Source organism: Astatotilapia calliptera, chromosome 5 (genome assembly GCF_964374335.1).
Source record: "Astatotilapia calliptera chromosome 5, fAstCal68.1, whole genome shotgun sequence".
Classification (NCBI taxonomy): domain Eukaryota; kingdom Metazoa; phylum Chordata; class Actinopteri; order Cichliformes; family Cichlidae; genus Astatotilapia; species Astatotilapia calliptera.
In genome coordinates, this window is record NC_137426.1 from 37833824 (window position 1) to 37846410 (window position 12587).

The 12587-nt window shown below is 39.3% G+C and overlaps 1 long non-coding RNA gene across 1 annotated transcript; it reads left to right on the top strand.

Moving 5' to 3' along the window:
- The first annotated feature begins 2037 nt into the window (after nucleotides 1–2037).
- LOC145428757 (uncharacterized) lies at nucleotides 2038–6506 on the top strand. The gene is made up of 4 exons (XR_013909072.1): nucleotides 2038–2857; nucleotides 3297–3376; nucleotides 4879–4974; nucleotides 5755–6506. It is a non-coding gene; the product is annotated as an uncharacterized LOC145428757 (long non-coding RNA).
- Nucleotides 6507–12587: the final 6081 nt, after the last annotated feature.

The following is a 12587-nucleotide window of genomic DNA, read 5'->3' on the forward strand; positions in this document are numbered from 1 at the left end:
CTGCCGGGGGATTCCCATGATGCATTGAGTTTTTCCTTTCCAGTCACCTTTCTCACTCACTCTGTATTAACAGACCTCTCTGCATTGAATCATATCTGTTATTAACCTCTGTCTCTCTTCCACAGCATGTCTTTATCCTGTTTTCCTTCTCTCACCCCAACCGGTCGCAGCAGATGGCCCCGCCCCTCCCTGAGCCTGGTTCTGTCAGAGGTTTCTTCCTGTTAAAAGGGAGTTTTTCCTTCCCACTGTCGCCAAAGTGCTTGCTCATAGGGGGTCATAAGATTGTTGGGTTTTTCTCTGTATCTATGAAGCGCCTTGAGGCGAATTTTGTTGTGATTTGGTGCTATATAAATAAAATTGAATTGAATTGAAAACCTCCAACTGTTGGTTTTCTTCTACAGCCCTCATGACTGCCCAATGAGACCTAAGTGCAAGATGCCAAATACTGTACACTAACACAAACATCCATTAGGATTGTATAATATGCAGCAAAATAAATGAAGAACCACTTCGATTCCTCATTGTTGCACAATAAATTAGTCACAATCATAAACATTGAACTCAATGCCCTGTGGCAGGGAAATTATCAAATGACCAAACACTCCCATTTTTTTTTTATTCAGTGGCAATGTTTGTAAGTGTGTGTGCGAGAGAGAGAGAGAGAGAGAGGGGAACATTTTATGAATGTCATATTTCTACAATATCATTTTTATGACCGGTAAACTGTAAAAGTAGAGGTTCAACCACTGTTCATTTTATGCACCTGTTTTACTATATAATTGTAAGATTAAAGTGAAAAAAAGAAAGAAAGCATTTACATGTACACATGTGAATGTGTGCGTGGTGACAAAGACAAGGCAGTGTGACAGGCCACAGGGCAGCTAGGGGCTGAGGGGGTGGTGCTCAGGAGCCTCGGTAAAGATTTGACAGGCTGGAAAAAACCCTCCGCAGCACATCAGGATGGAAACTCGTGCTGACAAAAAAGACTTGCGCAGGAACCAAGCCAAACAGTCAGTTCTGCTATTCCCAGCACAAACATGCCACATTGCCTTGACACACTAGGCTTTCCTCTTTGTTGGCATCTGCGCTAAAAACTTTTTTCCTTCTTTTAGAACAGAGGGAGGAAGGAAGCAAACACGGAGTACTGGACATAAAGTCAGCACACATAGCAGCAATAAGTTTAATACCCAAAAGTGTGATTTGATACCAGCTTTGTGTTTCTGAGAAGCCTGATTGAGCCATTGTTCTCATTTGATTGAATGTTAGTCTCAGTAATGCTAACAGAATCACCCCAAACCGATCCCTGCACTGGAGAGTCTATTTACAAATGATGTGTGATATTTTACTGTTACATAATTTATCATTTATCAAATTGGTCATAGTCTTACATGTCATGGCACCAGTCTGTTGCAACAATGCAAGTGGACAGCTGCGCTGTTGACATGAACAATTAACGGTGCTGAGTACACCGCTAATACTATTTGGAAGGAGACCTGTGATCATGACGGGTGCAGCACAGAGCTTAAAGGGGGAAATATAACCATCTGTCCTGCTGTCATCATGGTCAATACGAGTTTCTTTGGCAATAAGACGGAAAGGTTTGGTCCCAGTGGGAATACCATATCATGTGTTTTACTTGTTGAACTAATATTTCCACCACAGTGTAACAGTACCAGAAGCTGTTCAACTCAATTCAAATTTATTTAGCACCAAATCACAACTGGAGTTACCTCAATGAGCTTTGATGTTGTAAGGTGAAGCCAAAAGTTGTTCCCAGTGGCAATAACAAAGTTGCAGGAATCGCACTATTTGTAAGAAAAAGTGGTGGACATGTTACTTTAAAGTAGATATTGAAGTAGAAATAGGAATAGAATTTTATTCCCGTTATTGTCACTGAAACAGCACTTCTTCAATGAAATTAGGAGTGCTGCTCCACCATCTGGTGGATACAAGAGACACAATCACAACATTCACACAAATGTAAACTGATATAATATATAATAAGTAACACGAAAAAATGAGCATCTCTTAAAATGGATACTGTACAGTGTACGATAGTGTTGAGATGGATCAAAGTGGCTCCAAACTCTAAGTCTGGATGAATGACCTGCCTGATGGTGGCAACTGGAAGGGATTATGGCCGGGGTGTGATGAGTCCTTTATAATGTTTGTGTCTCTGTGAGGTGGGCAATATTATCCAATTTGAGCAGTGAGTAGCCAAATTACTTTTCAGCAGAACACATGACAATGTCAGGGAGCACTGTGTGTGAGCTGTGGACTCAGGGAACAGACCGATGGACAGGAGAGGGGGAGGGAGTGAGGGACAAGAGAGGATGAGAGACACATACACTGGGACACACCCACAAAGACGTGACTGGGAAAACAGGCAAGTAAGACTGGAGACAAGAGACTTTACAGGAGATGCTGGGGAGGACAGACAGAGGCAAGACCCAGACAACCAGGACACGAAAGGCAAAAGACTAAATGAACAAGTACCTAAGAACTAGAAACACAAACCATGAAACAAAGAGCCACAAGAAAATTAAACTGCACTGTAAACCCCAACAGTCTGACTTATAGAGTTTGTGGCTATAACAATTGAAATTCCTCACAAAGTTGAAAGAACTTAAAACTTTTGTTCGGTTAATGATTCAAACAGTTATAATTGTACATGGCTTAGAAGTTAAGAGTAAATACTGCTTTCTTAATTATGATTTTTGAGTAAATGTTTTTTTTCCCCGAGCTCCGCATGTGGACGTCATGACGTTTTCTCTCCAACCTGAACGACGTTGACAGAAAATTCTGTTCAATATGGCTGCCCTTCTCGAGCGACTGGAGAACACATTTGGAGAAACTTGTAAGTAAGACGGAACCTTCGTTATGTTTATTTTTTCCGTAAAAAAGCAAGTATATTAATATGTTGCAGCCAATAACTTGTTTTCGAATGCGCTGTTGTGTTAAAAAGCACAGACCCAGGTGGTGAATAGTTGTTCGCGCTCTTTTTCAAACATAGATTATGTCGTCAGTTTTACAGTTTTAACCGATTAAAACAGTTTTACTAAGAATCACACATAAAGGGTCTTAGTGATATTTTAACGACCCCTTGCCAACTCAAGAAAGTTGGCGTTTTTACAACAACAGCCTCATTGTTCGGCAGGTTTTTTTTCTTCTCATTAGCATCATTGAAATGTGGCTTAGCTAGCAGTGGCAACTTCTATCTAAAACAATTGAAATATAGCAAGGTGTTGTATATTTAGTGGGCTAATAAGGTTTTCAATTTTATTTTTTCTTCCAAGGCTGAAGACCGAAGACAAAAAGACAGAAGAAAAAAAAAATTCAGACTGCAATTAATTTCAGGTGGAGACAGTAAACACAGGTGAGTTCAAAGATCTATTGAAGAGACCTTTCTTCATGGCCATTAAAACATTTTTAGGTTAAAAGACCTGTGTCATGAATCGCTGTGCGGCAGGCAGGAGTTGGACCCAAAATGCAGGACTCAGACGATGAACTAAAATCACAGCTTTAATTGCTGGTCACAGAAAACGAGCATACAAAACTAAACTGGGAAAATATAAACGCACAGCTTGCAGAGAGGCACACGAGGAAACACACAGCTTGAGGGACAACGCAGCACTGACTCAGAGAAACACAGGGTTTAAATACAATGGGAAGTAACGAGGGGAATGAGACACAGAAGGAGAGCACAGCTGGGAGAAATCAGAACTGACGAGACAAGGGAGCAAAGTAGGATACACTCACATGAGACACAGACCTTCAAAGTAAAACAGGAATTAGCACAGATGCAAACTAGACTAGGGGAGACAGAGCAACTAAGAAACACAGAAGGCAGCTACCAAATACTCAGAACTAAACAGAATACAAGAACACCAAACTAAGACACTACACTAAAGAACAAGCTGGGACAACAAAGAGAACTAAGAACATAATACAAAAAACTCAGAGGCACAAGAAACTCAAAACACTGAGTCACTGACCCAGGACCGTGACAACCTGTTTTTTTTTTTTAATCATGCCCTGGCTTTGTCACACTGAATCATGTTGAAAAGATCTATTTTCATGGCTCCCCCCATTACCATTTCCTTGTACTTCTTTCTACCAGTCTATTTTATTTTGTGACATTAACATCTTAAATGTACCCCTAATTATTAATAGCTGTGTTAGTATTTATAATGCTTTTTTTTTTATCATGTGCAGATCTACCAAGGGTCAGTGGCACAGTTCACCTTTTGTGGTAAGTTATAACACTTCATATGTGGTCACATAAGTAAGTTGTTTCATCAGTTGTTCAGTTCTTATAAAATGTTGTATAATTGTACCAAATCACTGAGGATACATCCAATGTGTAAATCACAATCAACAATTTTACTGTGATATTCGCTCGTGTTTAGAGAATCTCCATTATCTTTGTTACTGAGTTTCCATTTTTGTAGGGCCAAATTTGTATTAAAAATTAATATTTTCACATGATGTGAAATGACTCAATCATTTCTAATTTTTAGAAGAAACCATTCATTAAGTCCCTTAAGGTGAAGATTTCATATATTGATAATGATAAAATTAACACAAATTAAAAGTTTCACTGATAAACACACAATGTTTCCTTGCTTTGAACCCCATGTTCTACATAGATTACAGCTCTGATCTGGAGAACACTATTTTAAAATACTGTGTAGGGTTTTTGTCAAATGATTAAGAAACAGACTCTCTGTCACATAAGACAGAAAGGTTGTATCTTAAAAGAAAAGTCTTCAAAATTTGGTAGAGTCTGATGTCATGCAGTTTCACAAACATGTATTCTCCACAAAGAATGACACCTGAAAACTTTGCGTTAAAGGAACTTTTCTTTTCCCTTTTTAGGAGGCGCCTGATATCAACGTGAAACGCACTGCAGTACTTCGTGCCCTTCCTGTATACCTGTGGGAGGAGGACCCAGAATTCTTTTAGACATGTAATGTAAGTGTATTTTTGCATTACTTAAATTCTGCCAGTAAGATAAAATGCTATGGATTTTTTTAAATACAATTTAATACCCTAGAAGCTACCAAATTGTACAAACAAAATACCCTCTCTGTAGAAAACCCACACACACACAGGTCAGGAGCAGGGCACAGGCGTATCACAGCACTATGGCTATGCTGCAGGTGGCCCAAAAACCAGGCTGAAGTCAAGATTTAGTTTCTTTTTGAGATAAAGTCATGAAATAAAAAATTACTTTTTTTTTTAGAAAAATAACAAAAATACAAATTATGTAATGCAAGAAGCTAACACGTTAATGTACATTTTTCAAAAAAGTAGAGTACCCTAACTCGTTACAAAGTAACCCACTACACTGCTGAATGTTTTGCTAGATTACAGGTCATGCTTGTCACATTCTCTCAAACTAAGCTTACTTATTTAATTGGGGCGATCGTGGCTCAAGAGTTGGCAGTTTGTCTTGTAATCAGAAGGTTGGCGGTTCGAGCCCCGGCTCCGACAGTCTTGGTCGTTGTGTCCTTGGGCAAGACACTTCACCCGTTGCCTACTGGTGGTGGTCAGAGGGCCCGGTGGCGCCAGTGTCCGGCAGCCTTGCCTCTGTCAGTGCGCCCCAGGGTGGCTGTGGCTACAATGTAGCTGCCATCACCAGTGTGTGAATGTGTGGATGACTGAATGTGTAAAGCGCTTTGGGGTCCTTAGGGACTAGTAAAGCGCTATACAAATACAGGCCATTTACCATTGATACTGTGTCTATTCCAGGCGGACGCATTGGATGAGTCGACCCTCATTGACCCTCCAGTTGCCCTTCTCACTGTGGTTACCGACAGCGCTTCCCAGTCCAGTCCATTTTACTTCCTCAAGCATGGCTGTTGTGGTGAAAGGCGACTAGGTGATGCGTGATATTCCCAGATTTGCAGATGCATTTGCTTTATTGTTTGGCTTGATCTATGCTCTGCATTTAGACTACCCCAGGAAGCTGGTTCACACATTTGCCTTAGTCCAAAATATCTTCATGGGGCTTGATGACGGCAAACCCCTGAAACCCCTGGCTACATGCTCTTAAGGAATATAAGGCAATGTTTGTTAGGACACGCACTCTGTTACTGAGCACTTTGTTTGAAGCACTTTAAGCACTTTAAGTTTACTACAGGCTTTGGGTGGATTTAACTCCATCAGTTTACCTAATTTTCCTATACTTGACTGCCTTATCTGGTTATTTGGAAGCCGATCGTCTTTGTACCCATTTTAAAAAATTGTTTTTCATTTCTATTTTTAAAAAAAGTGATTAGTATTTGACTTTTTGTTTTGCATTTTTGTGTATTTTGAGAAAGATGCAATTAGGACTGATGTCGTCATTTTATAAAAAGATAAATGTTCTACACAGAATTTATAATGCTCCCTTTATGGTGCCGATGTCCATGTTAGTGGTTTTATAAAAACATTTGTGATGTTTTTAAATTTTCATGAAAAAATGTTAAATAAACAAAATGTAAAGTAACTGAATTTCCGTACTTTTTTTTTTTAGTAGTCTATATTATATATAGACTATATATTATTACTATATATAGATATTTGTTTCAATGTTTGAGTGTATACACTCAAACATTGAAACATGAATATATTTTAATTAATAATCAGATAATTTGAGTTTAGGTTGTAATATAATTGCATTGTGTTGCATCAAAATAACAAACTACAAGAAACACAAAAATATTGAAATTAAAGTATACAGTCTTTGAGTAAAGCTCAATTTATAAAATATAAAATATAATTTTAAATTTTTAGGTTAACAATAAATACAAATTTTGAGTACCCCCATACTTAGAAGAGATGAGTTTGTGTACTTAAATCTTTTGAGGTAATCAGTTTCCACAAAAGTTTTAAGTTCAGTCAACTTGTTCGGGTTTACAGTGTACAGCGGTCCCTCGGTATAAAGCGGTGCACCTTTCATGGCCTCGCTGTTTCGCAAATTTCTTTTGTGTGCAATTTTGCAATTTTCATTCGATAATACTGGACTTTCTACAAAGGTTTGAACTTTTAGAGTGTTTAAACCATAGAGAAAAGTGCGGACATGTTCGAGCCTGTCGGAGAAAAGTCTATAAAGTGTGTAGTTAGAGGTTTTACAGCCATAAAACATCTATAATAATAGTAAAAAAAAAAAAGTTGGCTACTTTGCGGATTTCACCTATCGCGGGTTATTTTTAGAATGTAACTACCGCCATAAACGAGGGACCGCTGTATACCAAACCGAGACAATTAAACAGATCACCACAACAAAAGTCCATAAACCAAAACACTGGGTCACGGGTACGCTAACAGAGAAGCTGTAGTGTCTTTTTTTCTACCTCTGTTTATCATGCATACCACACGATCTGGGATTACATTTTGATGCTCTAGCTTTCTGAGCAGTAAAAGGCTATTAGCATCTTAGAAGGGTGTCTCTTTTTGGCAGTGAACACAGTTGCTGCTGGGCCTTTTGTGATGGCAGTGGTGTTGAGGTATTGAGTCCTGGAAAAATTTGAAAACCAATTGAAATGTGAACTCAGGAACTCCACACAAACACATAAGTTCAGGATGCAGGTTCCACCAGAAACCTTATTTTGTCTGATCATTTCCCAATAATGTTCAAATTTACAGTATGGATTACACAGCAGTGGGGAATACATCTCACTGCAGTAGTCTTTCAGAAAGTGCTGTAACTAAACTTGTGCCAACACAGTACAGAGCAGGTACCTAAACTATATTAACGAGATGATCAAAGAGTTACATCCTCACTGCATTTGACTCTGAATACTGTGGCTCCTCTGAAAAAGAAAGAATCAAATCAGAAATACTTGACTCCCTGGCATGACATTAAGATAACCAGTAAGCTGGAGAAGAAATGACATCTCACTAATTAAAATCTAATATTAATTTAGCTTGGAAAAATAGTTTTTTGCTCTATTAAAAAGCCCCCCATAAAGCTAGAACATCTTACTCTTTATCACTAATTGAAGAAAATAAAAACAACACTCTTAGTTTCTCTGTTTAGCCAAGCATTCCTTTAACCTTAACCAGTAATGATTTCATGATTTTCTTCACAAATAAGATTTTAACCATTAGAGAAAGAAATTATTCATAACCATCTCTTAGATACAACAATAAGTTCAGCCAGTTTGAACACCATTGAAATTTTAAGGCCTTTAAGACCATATTCCTTTAAGACTGCTCAACAAGTCCTCCCATTAATTAATGCTTCAACCTTGGATATGATCAACCTGTCTCTATTATTGGGCTACGTCAGTAGTATGGGCCATCAAGGGGCCACAATGTTCATCGAGTTGCCAAGTATTAGTACAACATCAACATACAACAGCATATACTCATTCAAAGTGCTATTTCCTTTTTATTTCTTTGTGTACATGCAGCTTATACTTGCCTGTGAGTCCTGAACATGTTTACAGGGCAACTGGTTTCTTCTTTTCATGTCTGTGTTCTATATAATTGTTTAAAAAAATTAAATATCTCTACAAAAAAAGATAACAAATCAGACATTTCAGACATACACCTAAATGATTTCTGACCTGATGAAAGGAGGCTGGAGGTGCCCTGCTCTTGACCTGATCTCTCCCTGCTCATTTTCAACAGCTGGCAGACTTACTTTGCTGAATTCCTGCTTGAGACTGACCCTTTCTTTTTAGGTTCATGTTCTCAATACCAATAATTTAGTAAATATTAACCCACAAAATGCAAATTACAAAACAAGTGCATGAATCAGCATTAAATTTATTATCAAAATGCTAAGGTTCTTTCCTAAAAACAAGTCAGGCCTTAATTAACTGTTTAACTAATGTTTGCTTTGCTTTTTAAACCAGTTAAACACCAAGGGCTTTCTGAGCTTCTTCAAACATGACATAAAATGAATGGAGTATTTCTCTGAAATTACAAACTCTGTATACCAAGATTGCTTATAAATCTTGCTATCAAAATAAAGCTAACACTTTTAAGATTTCAGGTGAGTTTATTTTATTTGGTTTTTTTTGGATACCACTTTGAAAATATTGTAGCAGGTTAAGGGGAGGAGCCACTATCCCAAGAACTCATGGAACTTTTCATCTGACATTCACGTGTTAAGTTAGTGTTGTAACAGCTATTCCAGTTATCTTGTGTTAATCTACCATTGTTATTGTTAATGTACAGCATTATTGCAGCTGTTTGTTCTGTATCGAGTGTGGCCAGCAACAGCCACCATGACTGAGACTGCTGTACCAGTTAATGACCTCTGACCACTGTTGTGTTTGGAGGTGGTGTTAATAAAAGTTTCAATACCTGTAGTTGAGCAGTGTATGGAACCCAGGAACTGCATGTCAAAATAGAGATCTGTCTCGTAAGAACGAGACAGAGATCTCTTCTCTTGGTGTCCTACTTCTTGGTGTCACAAGTAGGATGGAGTGTCCTGCCACATCTTGAGTCACATACTGGAGAAAGAGATTCAAGAACAGGGACAAGTGATTGAATAGAATATTCGTTGTCTGGACAACTTGAGACTGGAACAAAGGAAAGTAAGGGTTAGCAAGGGTTAGCCGTTAACCCAGCGACGGTGGCTGCAGTCCAGGACTGGCCGACACCTTTGAACGTCAAAGAGCTTCGGAGCTTCCTAGCCTAGCATTATACTACCGCCAGTTCATCAAAGGGTTTGCCACCATTGCCAGCCCCTTCCACTCCCTGACCAACAAGGGCCAGCCCTTCAACTGGATTGAGTAAAGGAGGCTTTCACAAAAGCCCCAGTTCTGGCCTACCCTGATACTCTGGAGTGCCATTGTTGCCACGGATACCAACAATGTCGGGGTTGGGGCTGTCCTGTGTCATTCAGGGTGGAGATGGAGAACGTGTTGTGGCTTATTTCATTGGGTCAAGCTAAGAAAATCCACTGAGTTACTCAGCGCAAGCCGCTTGCTGTAGTACTAGCAGTACAGCATTTCCAACCATGTTTGCATGTCTGCCACTTCCTCCTCCGGGACCATGCGTCCCTAACCTGGCTTTTAAACGTCAAGTACCCAGGAGGCCAGGTGGAAGAACGAGGGTAAGCAGCACCAAGTGTAGCTGCTGTTCAGACTATCTCCAGTGAAGAAGGGTGGTTCCCTCTTCACGCAGCAGCCTGAGCCTGAGTTTGCTGGTGGGCAAGATGTGGACTACCTCAGGAGGCTCAGCGAGTGGCTACAAGTGGTCCATGATTACACTCACCAGGCCCAGGACTATGCAGGATTATGGCAGAAAGTCATAGGCCCACCTTCTTGCGGTCACCTTATCCCCTGGCCTCTGTGCCAGGGGATAAGGTGACCGCAAGAAGGGTGTGTCCCCCAAGCTTTGCAGTCACTGTCAAGAGCCTGCGGAAGTCATGTCATGACACAGTTATCTGAGGTGCATGCTCGTGTTGCATCACGACAGACTCGCACCATATCACCCACTCGCGTCACCTGCTGTTGGAGAAGGGGGTGCCAGCTGTACTCCATGTCCTAATCAGAATGACTCTCCCCTTGCTGGCCTCAATCGACCTGCTCGCCTAAGGTGGACTCCTGGCCATTTGAAAGACTTTCTGTGGGTGATAGGGTTGTCGGGGACTGACTAACCCCTTCAGGTGGGGTCTAGGTAGCGGGCTAAGGGGAGGAGCCACTAGCCCAAAGACTCATGGGAGTGTTCATTCATCTGACATTGTTAAGTTACAGATTATTGTCCATAATGGCTTTTTTCCCCTCCACCCACTGAACAGCTAACAATAATGCCAACGTTTCCCCTGTGTACACTGAGAGTCCATTATTGAGCCTGTTTCCTGCTTTTATCTGAAAATCTGGAACAGTGGATGCCACACCCACTTGATTGACTATCTATCTATCTATATAGATATAGATCTATATAAAATCATAAAAATCATTAATATAATCCTGTACTGTATGAGAATTTAAAATAAATCCCTTACCTTTATTTATCCTGTGTAAAAACACACGGTCTACCTTTGCAGTGGGACTACTTGCTATTAATTTGACCTATTTGGTTTTCTATTGCTTTCCAGGTTCGTGTCCATCCAAAAGTCTTTGACTCCATTTTTTCTTTCTGCCAACAAGGTTTAATTGTTTCCTGTGTGGGGTGATCCTGTCCCTCCCTTGCAATTTCACCCAGTATTTAATGTGAGTTGTTCTCTTCTGATATCAAGAGGGATTTCTCCCATTTCCACCTGAAGAGAATCTGTTGGGGTTGATTTTGTTACACCTGTACAGAGTCTTAAAGCTTGGTTCTGAATGCAGTCTGATTTTTTTGCACTTGTCTCTGCTACTGTATTATATACTATGCTTTCATAATCTAACAGTGATCTAATTAAACCAGTATACATAGCTCTGAGTGACAACCTATCTGCTCCCCAGTCTGTACCTACAAAACATCTCATTATATTTTAAACCTTTTTACATTTAGTTATTATATTTATATACTGCCCAAGCATCTCTCTCATCAAACCACACACCAAGAAATCTGAACTGCTGAACTCTTTCTAATTCTTGACCATACACCTTTAGTGTCACTTCAGCACCAGTTCTGTTGCTTGTAGCAGTCATACTTAGTCTTATCCACACAGAACTTAAATCCCCATCTATGAGACCATTCTTCAACTTTTATTATAGCTCCCTGCAATTTTTTAACAATAAATTTTAAATTCCTTCCTCTAGTCCACATGGCACATCATCTGCAAAAAGTGAGTACCCTGTTCCACCTTCTATATTTTATACACATCTTTAACCATAAGTGAAAATAATAAGGGCTCACTATACTCCCCTGTGGTGTTCCATTTTCAACCATATAACTCTGTAGAATGTCTATTTAAAAGAAAATCCTTCAGCCATCTGAAAATCCAACAATGTGCGTTTTTTCAACTGAATTAATCCTTTCACACATAGTGGTCACTACAGTGGACAGCTATTAAAAGGCTGTTTTCTTGTAATTGTGTCAGTGTTGATGGTATACTTGCACATAAGCCACTACACTGGACACTGATGTGTCACTCCACACCCAATTCACAAGTCAAAACATATGTTGTCAACCTAAGTGGACATGTAAAAATCTATTTGAAAATTACATGTTTAAAAAAAAGAAGTTCAAAAATCTTTTTTCATGCCTAAAGATGAATAAAAATACTTAGAAAAAAGTCCTCTTTGAGGTTGTCATAATTCATGCATGAAAGGGTTAATAAACCATCTCTCCACGTAAAGTCATATGCATTTTCAATATCAACAAATACTACTACTATGTTTTCTTTATTTACCTGTGGTTTTCTAATTTCATTTTCTAAAAATAAAACTGGATCCATGGTACTTCTTCCTCTCCTAAACCCACTTTGATACCATGAAATGCATCCTTTACTTTCTATGTAGTACATCAATCTATCACGAATCATTTTATCCGTTATTTTGCATATGTTAGAAGTCAATGCTGTTGGTCTATAATTACCAATAGCATTCACATCCCCCACTCATCCTCCACAATGACAACATTTATCTTGTACATTGTCCCCACATTCCTCATACCTATGTTTATCCCCCACACCTAGGACAACTTTCCTGTCC